We start from the raw sequence: 14,056 nt of genomic DNA on the forward strand, positions 1-14,056 counted from the left end.
TATATTATTTCAAGCTCATTGCTACAACACCTTTCTTGTTAAATTATTTAAGAAGCATTCAAGATCATACAACAAACATTGCGTAGGTATCTTAAAATTTTTTTTAATATACGGCTTTATTTATACACGTTTACATGTATAAATAAAGCCGAAAAATGGTCCTTTGGTACTTAAAAGTACCTAATAGCAAACTGAATAAATTATATTATATAGCCAGTTATGTATAATTCAGCCACAAACGTCAAGATAATGCGAAACAAATTAAGCTTCCATAAAATGCTACTTTGATGAAAGTTTAATTGAAAACGGCATAAAAATCCACACTGAATTAAACAAAGATAGAAAAATGAAGCAACAGTTAAAATTAGAATCCCATCGTAAACTTTTTAACACAATTAGATACATTTTAATTCTTCCTCTTTTCAGGTAACCATGGATTTGCATTATGCAAAGATCTTTCATTAACGCGCCAGATAAAATCAGCCGCAGCAGAATAGCTGAAGCTTTGTGAAATTCATGAAAATACTAATTGTGATACAAAGGGAAAATAGCAATGAAAATTTTTTTGTTTAGAAAACACATATGCATGATTTACTTAAAGTTTTTAGGAATTTCTTTGAAAACTAGATGCAATTCATTATTTCTTTGAAGGTAGTACCCAATCGATGTTATCTTCAGAACAGAAATGAATGAAGCTAATGGACATAGGTACCTAATGTATATTTGCTTAAACCGGTTTTTTACATCATATTTTATCCACAGTATTGAATACAATATTTTGATAAATTGTATTTCACATCCAACGTTTTCTAATCCTCACCTACATTCAATCCATACGGTTGATACGTAAATAATAAAGGTAAATATTCCGCCCATTATAGTACCTACAATATTAATTTATAATTAGTCAAAATTAGAGACACCTTATGTAGCTAATTTATGCATGCATATGTATTAATTCCTCTAAGCCACATATTTCTATGTAAATTTTTTGTTGAACTGTTTTTTGTGTACTTAACTACGGAACCGATTCGAAAAGTTCTTTCACTGCTGACATTATGGTTTTTTCATCTGTGTACTTAAAACTGACGTAATGTGCTTCATGTTGCTTAGAAAAGCAGAAAGTGTGTTGTCAATAAAACAGTTTGCAACAGCAATACGTAGAACAATTATGAAATTACATAAGTAATTTGTGTCGCGGCGCGGTTGCCCTCAAACTTTTCGTCTAAGTACTTCAAAGTCCTAAGATGCCTAAAGCCGCGTTTATAAATAAATATGGGTAGTATTTAAACGCAAATCAAAAAATATCCTTTTTCTATGCAATAAATTTCCGAATTCCCATCAAAATTACTGATTGCACAGCAAAATATTCAACTCAAAATATCACTAAACACACTACAATTTATTTCGCAGCGTACAGCGTTTTTTCCTAAAGCAAAAGCTTTTTCATCAATGCACAGCTAATAATCTTAATGCACATTATACATGTTAACTCTTTTTTTTTTAAATATAGCTTCTATTTTTATATTATTTACAGCAGTTTTTCTGAATAAAACAGCTTTTTATTAGTCACAGTCATCTTATTATTTATTAATTACGGCATAATGAGATCAGCAAAAAAATATAAAATTAAATACAAAATTGTAATTTATTGAATTATTTATAAGCGTTCACGCTTCCTTTTTTGCCCAATAGGCAACATTTTTAGCTTCTGCAGGTGGCGCCACGTACTTGAGCCGGATAGCAAGTCCGATGATATGCTTGCACATACATACTATAGTTCTTAAAAAAAATGGGGCTGGTGCATTGTCAGTCATTGTCAGTATTTCCTTTTGGCATACATTTCATATAAGTAGTCATTAAAAGGCAGAACTATCATAATTCAGAATGTTTATAGTCAGAATCATCTTTTGGCATAGTTTTGGAATTTTTATTTTCCTGTAAGAAGCAAACAAGCCTGAAGCATGCAAGCAGGCATGCAGCATGTAAGCAGGCATGCAACATGGAAGTAAGCATGCAACATGCAGCAAGCATGGCTTCTGTCACGGCTCCGGCGCTTCGTGGCTCCGGCGGTCCCATGCGAGCTTATCGTCGCAGATGATTTTCACTTTAAAACTACCTGCTCCTCAGCTCGCAGGCCGCCTCGCCCCTCCGCGCCTACACGGTTTTGAATTGCACTCTAGGGGTAGGGCAAACAAGACTACGTGGAGTCGGTTTTGCAGCGATTCGTTTTCGTTACTAGCTTAAATTTTTAATACAATGTTTTTTAATTGAACTCTATCTTACTCGCTCGCGCCACTCTGCACTCCAGTGACGAAAAAGCGCGCGAAGCCGCGAACCTTTTCAGTTAATTTGTTCTGTTTTTAGAAATAATGCAATGTGACAGGATTTTTTTGTTTTAATAATCATTAAATTTGCCGAGCATGGCTTCTTGAAAATTAAGACAAATATGATGAATAGGTTTTGTTGTACTTACTGGTTAATATGCGATTGGGATAGTTATTTTGCTATGAAATATGGAAAATTTGCTGTGCAGTCAGTATTAATGCTATGTATGTAGTATTTTTGTACAAGACTAAATTTAACTGTATTGCATTATAATAAAAAAAGCAATGTCATATTGATGTATAATTTCGAATTATCTGCAGTTTGAGTTTTGTTAAACATTTAGTTTATTTGTAGTGAAGTAAGTTATTTGATGTAAAAAATAATATAAATGATGAGTTTTTATTGATAGGCGATTATTTATTTGATATGCAATTTATAATATCCCAATAAATATTAGCTAAGTTCTGTGTAAGTTTTAAATACTTGATGTTATGTAAGTAATTTAATACTCGTGTTAATTCTCATGTTTATTTAAACGCGATAATTAGATACGACTTTAGTAAAATTACTAGAAATTACTTTTGAAAGTTTTTTTTGTTGTGATTTTAATCTACATGCTATGAAGTGATATATTAACAATAAAGTGTACAATAGTAAACAATAATTAATTGTAGAATACTAGTGTAAAATCTATTCTAACAAAATAAGTAGGAAACACATAAATTGTGCAATAAATCTTTCAGAAATCGGAGTGGAAACTTACCTAACATAGTATTTCCTAGCACGACTTACTTCATTGAAGTCTTTTTCTTATTTCGTATCGACAAGAGCTGAACAGATAAGTAATTAACTAATGAATAGTGTTTAAAACAGTTTGATTTATTGACTACAAACTACAAAAAATATAGTTAGGTACTTATCCATGTTGTCAGTTCGCATGTTCTGTGATTAACTCAAGAGCTACTGTACGGATTTTCAGGAAAGTGTCGACAACTGATAAAATGCAAGCAAGCTTGTGCCTGCGGTTTCACATGCTTCTTGAGGGAACTACTTCTAAAAAAATAGTGGACAAAAATAGCTAGTTTGTCATTCCGCTGTTACTACCTAACTTGTTTGCGCGAAAAGAAGTAGGTAACAGACACACACTGTCACGCCTTATTAGTATTAGTGTGACACCCATGTGAACTACTTACAATAAAACTCTTCTAAATTCAAAAGCAACTCTATAAAAAAAAGAACATCAACCAACACAGTGATACGGGGAATAACAAGTAAGTAAGTACGTTCATAAGCGCTTACACTTTAAGAGGCGCCACCCTTTGTCACGTTTAGTCCGTGGAGCACACACTGAGCAGTTGAGCACTCGTTAGCAATGTGTTATTGCTCACTTAATTCTTACAACGAGTACTGCAATTTGCGAGCATTACGTATAAACATGGCTTCGAGCATCGTGTTCTTTGGATGTCGAAAAAACAATGTTACGAAAGTATTTATGCGGTTTTTTGACCAACTTTCCAAAGAGGATGATTTCTTTTCGGATATTTGTATTTTGTAGTTCCTGAGTGGTTCCTTAGTGGTCCATTTTGGTTCATTTCAATACGTGGACTTAAAATAATCAGTATCAATTAAATGAAAGCCTTGCAGATAGCAAATGTTTTTTAAAAACAGCCGCAAAATCCGCATAGTCCCTACTGGGGGTTTATTCATGTTAAAATATTTGAATGACGTATGTTTTATGTTAAAATAATATAATATTAAAACAAAAACACGTAAGTAGATACCTTAAACATGCTTTACATGATAACAGTTCCATTCATAATACCAATGTTTTGGTAATGCTTCATTTTTATTTACCATTCCAATTTAACATAAGTCCACATGTGATACATTTGATAAAGGCTAACAATAAAAATATCAACTAAGAGCAAAGACAAGTTCTCAAACAGCTAAATTATGTTTCAAGTTTGCCCCACTTATGCCATTTTATGGAGACCCGTGTCTCCGTCGGCCGTATTTTTTCTATATTATTGCTCCCGACTTTCAGATTAGCATAAATAAGCGAAAATATAAAAAGCTTTTAAAGAAACATTAAGACGTAAATGCGATAATCGTTATTCCCGTTTCCTGCTATCTATGTAAAGCAATCATATTTTTGAAACATAATTTTATTTCTTTTTTTTATGAAAAATATTTAACGCCAATCTTTTTCCGCATCTTTTTTATTCACTTATTCATATTCTTCAAATATTTGAAGTTTATTCTGTAAATACCTAAACGTTTACCCCGACCTCTTTTATAGCCGATGGATTGAAAATATTTTTATAGACAGTTGTTTTAGTACTCATAACTATGCTACTTTATATGCATGTAAAACTTATAGATCCCTTTATGTATCGTGAAAGAAGGGTATAAAACGAAATATATACATAAGGGACAACGGTCCATTAGCACACATTTGTGATCACCCTAGAATTTTCCCAGTAACTGTTAAAAGGCAATTTGTAAAGTGGTATTAAGTTTTTATTACTTACTCTGCCATTTAGAAGACTTCATCAATGTGTGTACCGACATGATGGAAGTACGGAATTATTTTAATGTTAGGTTTCGTAGTACATAGTTTCATTGGTATTGTTACTTTTAATTCAATAGATGAAGATGCCTTACTAACAGACGTGTCATTTAATTTGATAGAAGAATCTTCAGAAAAATACGGAAGAGCGAGCATTGTCTTGATGTTCGGCGTCGGCGAGAAGGCGCCTCCCAAGACTCGCCGCGTCTTTGTTATCATTGCGTGAATTACGCAGGTAATGGGCCGCATTTACAGCGTACGTGCCTCGACATTCATTAAAACGGCTAATTAAACCAGCCGTCGAGATTCCTACGACGAATTCGCCTTTTGAAACGACAGAACTCTACATATTTCTTTGGGGAAATTTTTAAGTGGAGCTCCGCCGGCATTCATTGTTTCTCCGGGCGAAGTTTTAAAAAGACTTTTGAAGTTATTAGGAGTGTAAATTATTTCTGGCTAGATATTTAACCGCGTATTTATACTTGCCTGTGTGCTAGGAAATGCAGGTTTTGCGGATGTTGTGTCCAAATTTATTAGCTATTATGCAAAGTTTAGTGCGGTAATTACTGGGGGACTGTTGATTAGTTTTGCGTGCTGTTTATCGTATAATTGGTGAGTTAGGCACGTTTACTGACAGAGGATTGATTCATTTGCGTCGGATTCCCCTAAAATAGCTAAGACGGTTCAATTAACACAACTAAACAATCAAACATGATTATCATTGATACATTTTAGGAAATGTATACCTTGAAAAAAAATTGGGACAGTAACAACCACCTATATCGTATTAATATTTCAAGGAACACCAAACAAAACACTCCCGGTATTTCGAACTTTTAATAAAAAACCTAACACTGACCTTTTTCAAAAAACTTTATAGGTTTAATTCCGTAACCGAAGACGTTTCAAGTAACGTAGCAAACTAATGTTGGAACCGTGTCGGTTTTATCCAAGCTTGGTCGTATGGTGCCTAGTAATTAACAAAGCTGGCAACTCCCAAAGGGATCAGATGTACCTACATCGAAAACCAAACCATTGCCTTTCATTTGGATCCCAAATTAACACTAGTCGGATTCACAGTTGCGTGGCGGCGTGTATTCGGTTACGCCGCAAGTACTATTCTGTAAAATCAAACTATGAAACCGTAAATCTGTTCTTTTCTTAGTCGAATAAAACCGCCAATCTAAGTTATGACCTGTGGGAACAAAAGAGGATCCTATTGAATGAGTGGTATGACTTGCGGTACCTAATACTTCCTTTATGACGAGTCAAACTGTCATAAAGATCCGTAAGGTAACTCTTTAGATGTTTAAAAATACAAACACATTATTGCCTTCAACAAAGCATCGAAAAAAGTAAAGTAACCTTTTAATCTTCAACACTGCGTAGGAGGTTCAGACCCTAATGTGCTTACCGATAGAAGTTAAATTTTGATAAGATTGAAGTTTAAATTTAGAATAGGGATATAAATTATTTATCACAGATACAGAATGCCAGTGATTTTGTGGGTAACACGTTACGTACAATAGCAGGATTTATTATATGCAGCGATTGTCCGGGATATATTCGCGTCACTGACGCTTTTATCAGCATAGGATAAGCCTAGCTGCAAGCCATATCGATATAACTCTTGAATGGCAAACAGGTAGCTACTACGCTATGCATAAGTCAGTCGATGCGGGCAACTGAGTGCTTCGATTCAGGATTTGTGATAGATCTAGATTTAATTTTAAAACGGGAATTTAATCAAAAAGTTACATTCTTTATTTTAAAGCTGATTTTCAGAAAAGAGGTTTATTGCATTTTAATTACAATTCGTAAATCACTCGTAATGCATTTAACAATTACAAATGCCCATCAAAAGTCGAAAGTGCGTAAAATTATTTAATGGATAATAATGAATATGAATTGTTTTAAGAGTTGACACAAGCTCGGTTCATTTTACATTATTGACACAAACATGGCAATCAAACTGTTTGTCTTTAATGTTTACCCGTTTCCTAATCTCGTGTTTGAATTCAATCTGATTACTGAATACCTGCGTAGTTGAAATGACGTCATTTTCACAGATATTCTATTTAGGAATAGAGAGATATTTATGTTTTGTATCTGTATTTCTACATTGTAATAAGATAAATCTTTTTAAAAGAGTTCTTGTAAAGTCGTCGGTAAAAATATACATTTTGAAGATAGCTTCAACAGTAAATTAAAATTCGATTGCCAATCATTTTCCACAACTGATTTTTTATCGTATCACTGCGGCCCCAATACTGCAACCCAAATAAAATAATATAAAGCTGTACGCAGACTCATATGTGACACTTGATACCGTTGTTTATTTTTGGCACAGTGAAAAATAACACTTCATGCAAAGCAAATAAACGGGGCCGGAGATAAAACATCAGACTGCGGCAAGCCTGTTTTCAACTTTAGTAAGTTCGTAATTTTATAGCCGGCCATACATATATACAGCTTCGGAGTTTCCAGACTAACTGAGACCTATCAAATATAATGTTAGAGAACTGGAGTCTTTGAAGTAAATAATTATTAATTTGGGAAAATTATTTAGATGTTAAGACGTTTGCCTTTTCGTCATCAAGTAGTTAAATAGTTTTTTTTATAATTGACTATGGATTTTTTTTAAGGTAATAAAACGAACATTTCTTAAAAATCGAAAATGTATCTGACAACGATCATAGACAAAAAATATACGGTTCGTCGGACACTTGGTAGTTACTATTACGAAAAATATTTCGATTGCTCTTGTTTTTTCTGCTCTAAGTACTGCAATAGTATAAAAGCTTATACGTAAGTACCTATCAGGAGGGAGACGGCTGAAGAGAAATATACTCGGTTCCACTCTGTAATTGTAAATAAATTAGTGCAACTGTGGGACAGCAAGCTAGATCTATAAACATGTTACTTATGTAAACGTTGTAATTCGCCTATGAATAATTGCCAAGGCACTTTAAAAGAGGTCATATACCTACATAGTTATGGTAACCAATGTGTCTATGTATCAGGCACGTTATGCGAAGAATTACGACAGCTGGACTAAGCAAAAGAATTACCCATGGACCCAACGATCGAAATACGTGGCTGTAGCATCTGATCACTCCCTTGAGAAAATGGTGAAACGTTTTATATATCTTCGTAAGTAGATAGTATATAAATGATTAATTAATTGACTTACAAGTTGTGGCTTTTTTGACTTGAGTGACAGTTATTTACTTAGGCATTTTTATCTAGGGAATAATTTTTTTAGACCCTTATCTCTTATATATCTAGATGTCAATGTTCTAGTTGGTTCATAGTTTAATATCAAAATGTAGATACAGCAGCTGCCCATATTTGTTTCAAACATACTGCACTGGTTTCGTGTTTTTTTTACGAACTTTTACATCCTTCAGTTGAAAAGTTATATGGTTCGGGTTTTTAAAATTCGAGTGTTTAAAGGTTTATTTGATGAAATTCATTGAACTTCCAATTTTAAAAAGATAGGTCGATAGAATGATCGTTCATCCTTTGTTTCGATTTATCCATATGTTTGAGCGACGTAAATATGCAAAAGTTAAATAAATATTTTTGAATAGCACATTTTTTGCGCTTTGTAGGCAGCGCGCAAACAGAGCTCGTGAACAATGCTTGCCGCGGCCCTACTTCCATTTAGAAATCTCCATATCTCTTAAGAACGGTAGGATATCTTAGTGAAGATTTGTTGCAGTTTATCTGGGTAACATAAGTGCTTCCCCAGATGCGCATTCAGTTTATGCATCGGTGGGTCGCATTCACACAAGATATGTAGAGGCTCTCTGTACCTACTTACTTCGAAATATATGAGAAACTTAATAAATGTAAAAGAGGGCGGAATTTTTCGGCCGCTTTTCTCCGTGAAAAGATTTTTCTACAAACGTAAGCTGTTAGTCAGTTCATGTTAGACTTTTGATCATCGTCAATATTTGATAATGAAAATCAAATATTGTGCGCATGGTAAAACAATATATAGCTCTGTTTTATAGGTACATAAGATTTAGAACAAAAACACAGTTAACAGATCTGAAATAATGATTTTTACAGGCGTGTGAAAAGCTTCATTTTCTCTTTGAGTCGGTCGGATAAGTCGGTTAAAACTAAATATATAGGATTATGGGAATGACGAACTAACATACAATAAAGCTAAAAGAGCTATCGATGTAGTTCACAGCCTTAGTTAAGTACCATTTATGTTAACGTTCAGTAGAGCATGTACCTGCATAAAGGGAGAATTAGCAATGGTCTCTGTAGACATTTCGAAACGCTAGCTAATACCGTTATTGCGGTAATATACCTAAGCCAAAACGTTATGCATTTACTGAGTTCAAACGTCAACCGCACGCAAGACATTATAGAGGTTGACAACCAACGAGATCAAGTACTCGAACTTCAAAATAAGAACATTATAAGTTCGTTTAGAATAATTGTATTTGTTCAAACTCACAGTCTGTTGAAATTGCATATACAATTAGAATCAGAAAAGTTTCGTGATCAAAGAAACAAGTTCTGAATTCATGCGTTGATGAAAATGAAGCTAAAATAAATTGGTGGTGTAAAATTAAATGCGACCAGCGAAACGTGTTATTCAGTGCGGTGACATCGGAGCGCACTCAGTTAGATCGTCCATATGTAAACCTCTCTTTATTTATGTAGGCTTGTTGAACTAGCTGTGGTTTGAGTGGAGAATAATATCCTAATTAAATGCAATTTTGTGTGGCTGACAGGAATTGCACATGATTAATTTATTTGTATTTACTTTTATTATTCAGCTGGGCTAAAAGCCACCTTAAATGTTTGATTAACTGGTAAAGTCGTCTGCCACGCCGTTCTGTTCATTATAAACTAGACTAGGGAAATGACTTACATTATGAGATCTTGATAAATGATTTGATATCAAATATATGGAGTAACTAAAGAAGTTGATTTTGTTTATCTGGAAGTATCTTTGACATTTAAAATGTCAACTCAACTATTTAAAAAGTTTTTAGCAATTAAAAGACAGCGATATTGAAAAAATGTCTAATGTGAGGATTTAACGGAAAGATTAAAGTGTGACATTCATTAGCAGCAATCAGTCAAGCGAACTAAGCAGGGTGGCCTTCCGACAGCTGACTGCTACTTATCTAAATAAGATCGGCGTCGTGCGTGATGGATTTTAAGACCCTCGTCCCACTTGCCTGCCACCGTTCAGTAATTTAAAATCAGCTTTCGCTTTCACAATGTTCACAGGGCTTAAAACATTTTAACGTGATTTAAATACAGATACGCTTTGTGCCTCCAACGTTCGACGAGGAAAACAATGAACAATACCAACCAGTTGTCAGGCTCAAACCGTCATACCTGTGTCGACCGCCTCGAATAAAATTCCAGCTTTATAATACGACACTCGATGCAATTGATATCGCAAAAACGTGCATAAATAATATACGCGACCCTTTGAAGTGACTTGAATGAGCAGGGGTTTACATTCGACTATTGCTTGAAAACGGTTTGAATTTATTAGTGTAATTTAATTCTGCATATGTAAGCCGCTTTACAGCATTCCGTGAAATCTCGCATGTACAGTACAAAACAGCTATAGTATAAGGAAAATTCAGATTAAACGTGACTGCCAGAGTCCCGGCGCCGAGTCTTACGGGTAATTCGCAATAACATAGCGCTAATGACCCAGCATTCACAAGGGAGGATTCGCAGCTAACTGCGACATTAAGACCTTCTTATTTGGCTATTTCACTTCGTTATGGGGCCTTTGTGGCCGCTTGTGGAAAAATATCAAGTTTACAGTTCTGAAATGATTATAGATATGACCAGCACGTTCCTGCATTTCAATTGAAAATCAATCTTTTATTATGACTCTCGTAAGGGGATGAATGCTTACGTAGTTATGATTCCGAATTATGTGTGTTTTTTATACAGTGAAATCTGGTTAAGTGAGACTTCAAGGGACCTGCAATTTCATTTCACTTATAGAGGTATTCCACTTACCCGGGGTCTCAGATACCCAGGTATAAAAAATATATTTCTCAGTTACAGAGGGTTCCATTAATAGAGGCCAGAATACAAGTTATTTCAGTTATAGAGGTGCAATCATTAAATAAAATAACGTGCTATGTTTAAATTATAAATGGGTTTGAATTGAAAAATTAAAAGTTTTGGCATATTAAATTCGACACAAACTGCATCGCGTGTCTTCACACTTTCATAACCGGATATTAAGTTTAGTTTTTGAAGAAAGAATGTTACTTGTGAGATGACGGCAGATAGAAGAGTATGGAAGATGAAAACATGCTGCGCCGACCCCAAATAAAATTGGTATAAGGGCAGGAGGATGATGATGATATTAAGTTTAGTTTTTCCGTTAACAAACAAATAGTAAAGCAAAACTAAAACTGGAACCATTGAGACTTCAAATAAGTATACGTAGTTAAGTGCGGAATTTAAGGGTAGAAAAAGAATAAGTTAGCAAACAAACAAAACGATGTTATCTCAGTTACAGAGGTTTATGCGTGTAAAATTCACCAACTGTCTTATTTATAGAGGTAACTTTGATGATAAAACCAAATTACGAATTCCAGTTATAGAGGTTTGCTTCATCGCACTAACAGAGGTAAATCAATGCCAAGGTGATGGGACCGCACCATGAGTTCCAGTTATTGAGGTATTTCACTTATCCAGGTCCCACTTACTTAACCAAGTTTCACTGTATTATAAAATGAATTGAAAAATTGAAGGGGGTGAGAAGAACATACAATGGGTTTTATTACAATGAAAGCCTTATTTGCAGACGCAGCAATGTTAACTTTATTACTCCGGAAACATACTTGCTCACTCCACATTTTCTTGATAACAATACAACAATATTTTTCACCCAGCTGTAATTCTATCAGTTCATCCAACTGCTGTTTTCTAGCTTCAAACTATTCAATTCCCCGAGTAACACAGCAGTTCCTATCAAAGCGCATTTAATAAAGAGAAAAGTTTTATTTACTAAAATATAGTGCCGTTACTGTACGAACAACGGAATGAATTAATCATTGCTCTTGATAAATAGTGGGTAAATACAGTGAAGTATTTAGACAAATGATAAATACTGTAGCGCCGGTTACTTGGAACTTGGAACGTGAGTAATGAACGTGATACTATGGATTAGACGGTTTAATCAATATCAATAATGTATTCATCGTGACTGTTTCAATGCTCACCTCGACAAGCTTCTCGTTGCTGCTGAAAATGGAATAAAAGCCACCCATTACGAGATGAACAGAAAATTCAATTCGCTGAATGTGGTTGAGAACATTTTGATTACATAGCGAGTCGCAAACACTCTATCTGTGCTCTCGTACAGGTAAATAATTGGATATACAGAGATCCGATTGCGCCATCTCGTTCCGCACCGATTTCTTCCGATATTAAGTCTTACACATTATGATACATTGATACTTATTTTTCGGGGTGGATCTGTCGACTTTGTGATTGAGTGAGTTTTTTTCCATCTTTCTGAGTTGAACAGGCGAAATGGATGCGGGTTGTAATAACTAACAGTTCCCAAGAAATAAAAATAATATAATATTTATTTTAATTTTTAACTGAATTTTGCTAATTATAATATGTTACATAACCTTTCCTGGCAGACTAGCTTAATAGGCAGGCTATCTTTTTTGTTTAAGACACCCACATATGTCACCAGCCTAAGTTGCAAAATAATAATATACCTACTATTACCACTAGCGTTACCACTTTACGCCACACTGTAGCGTACCGTATAACTTAGAACTCAATGCAAGCCATCGATAGGTGACCTTTGCTATCTCCCCGATAGGTCAGGCCGCACAAGAGATAGCGAGTAGGTGAAGGTTGCACGGCACATCGCAGTAGACACGGATTCAATTACGGTGGAGGTGTGCGCAGCATGTAACACGCTAGCTATACGATGTCGTGCTGAAGCGCCTGCGGCTTCCTGCACCCGCAGCACTTAGGCCGCGTCGGCGTGACTCATAAGCTGGAGCGATTTTGGAGAAGGAGATCGGCAGACTTCTATGTAAGTGGTTGAGTTTTGTATTTTTAAATGACTGAGCACGGTAAAATGTCTCATGTGTTCAGCAAATATCAAGGATTCAAGTTTTCGGAAGCGTACAATTGTATAACCTAGCTATACGATTTTATAGTAATCATTGACGTCATTCATAAGCTCAAGCGATTTATAAGGCGACTTGGTAAAAGGTAGGTGTACCTATTTGACATGTTATAATATGTTAAAGACATACCAAATAAAGGTGTTTGGGTATTTCCAAGAAAATGTATTTTGATACCAACATCCAAAATACAAATAATCAGTGGCGAAAGAAACATTTATTTTCTTTCATGAAATTGTGATTGGTGCTAGAAATAGTTCTATTGCTCACTTACGCGGAATCTTATATTTATGTATTAGGCACCTACCTTTCGTCGTTACCCGTCTTTCGTCAAATATCTTATCAGCATAGAAATGTAAGTTTTCCCGAGAATATCGGAGACCACAATCTTATTTTTAATGTTAGGTACTATTTTTTTAGCTCATAAAGGAACGTCATGATCGAATCGATTTACTTAATTATGGTAATACGTCGAAAAGATTAACAATATAAACTTATTTACCTTGTCAGAACAGATCGTCGTTAAATTATATGAATTACAAAACTAATTAGCAACAATCTATTTTGTTTAATTCCAAAGTTACGGCAGATTGTCGAAGTTGAGTGGGAAAGTATGATACGCAAAGATAAGTGAACGACCTGTCATTTACAATACGTTTTCTGAGTGTAGACTGTGTACTTATAGATGACTTTCAAAATAAAGTGTTGTTATTGTCAAACAACGTACATATTCTAGTCTGGATATAGGTATATAGATACATATTACTATGTTCAAAATGGGGCTGCCTTTTTATTACTCTCTTAACTTATATACTTACTAACCTTATATTTTAAAATAAACTAAATCTATATTTACATAAATACTTACTAATAAATATCTTCATCAATATTTATTACAACTTACAAAACTAGGAATCAAAAACACGAATATATTGGGTTAGGCTGGCTATATTGCCTAATTTAAGTTCCAGGAATCTGAGCGGCTTTCGGGACA

Source organism: Helicoverpa armigera, chromosome 14 (genome assembly GCF_030705265.1).
Source record: "Helicoverpa armigera isolate CAAS_96S chromosome 14, ASM3070526v1, whole genome shotgun sequence".
NCBI classification, from domain to species: Eukaryota; Metazoa; Arthropoda; class Insecta; order Lepidoptera; family Noctuidae; genus Helicoverpa; species Helicoverpa armigera.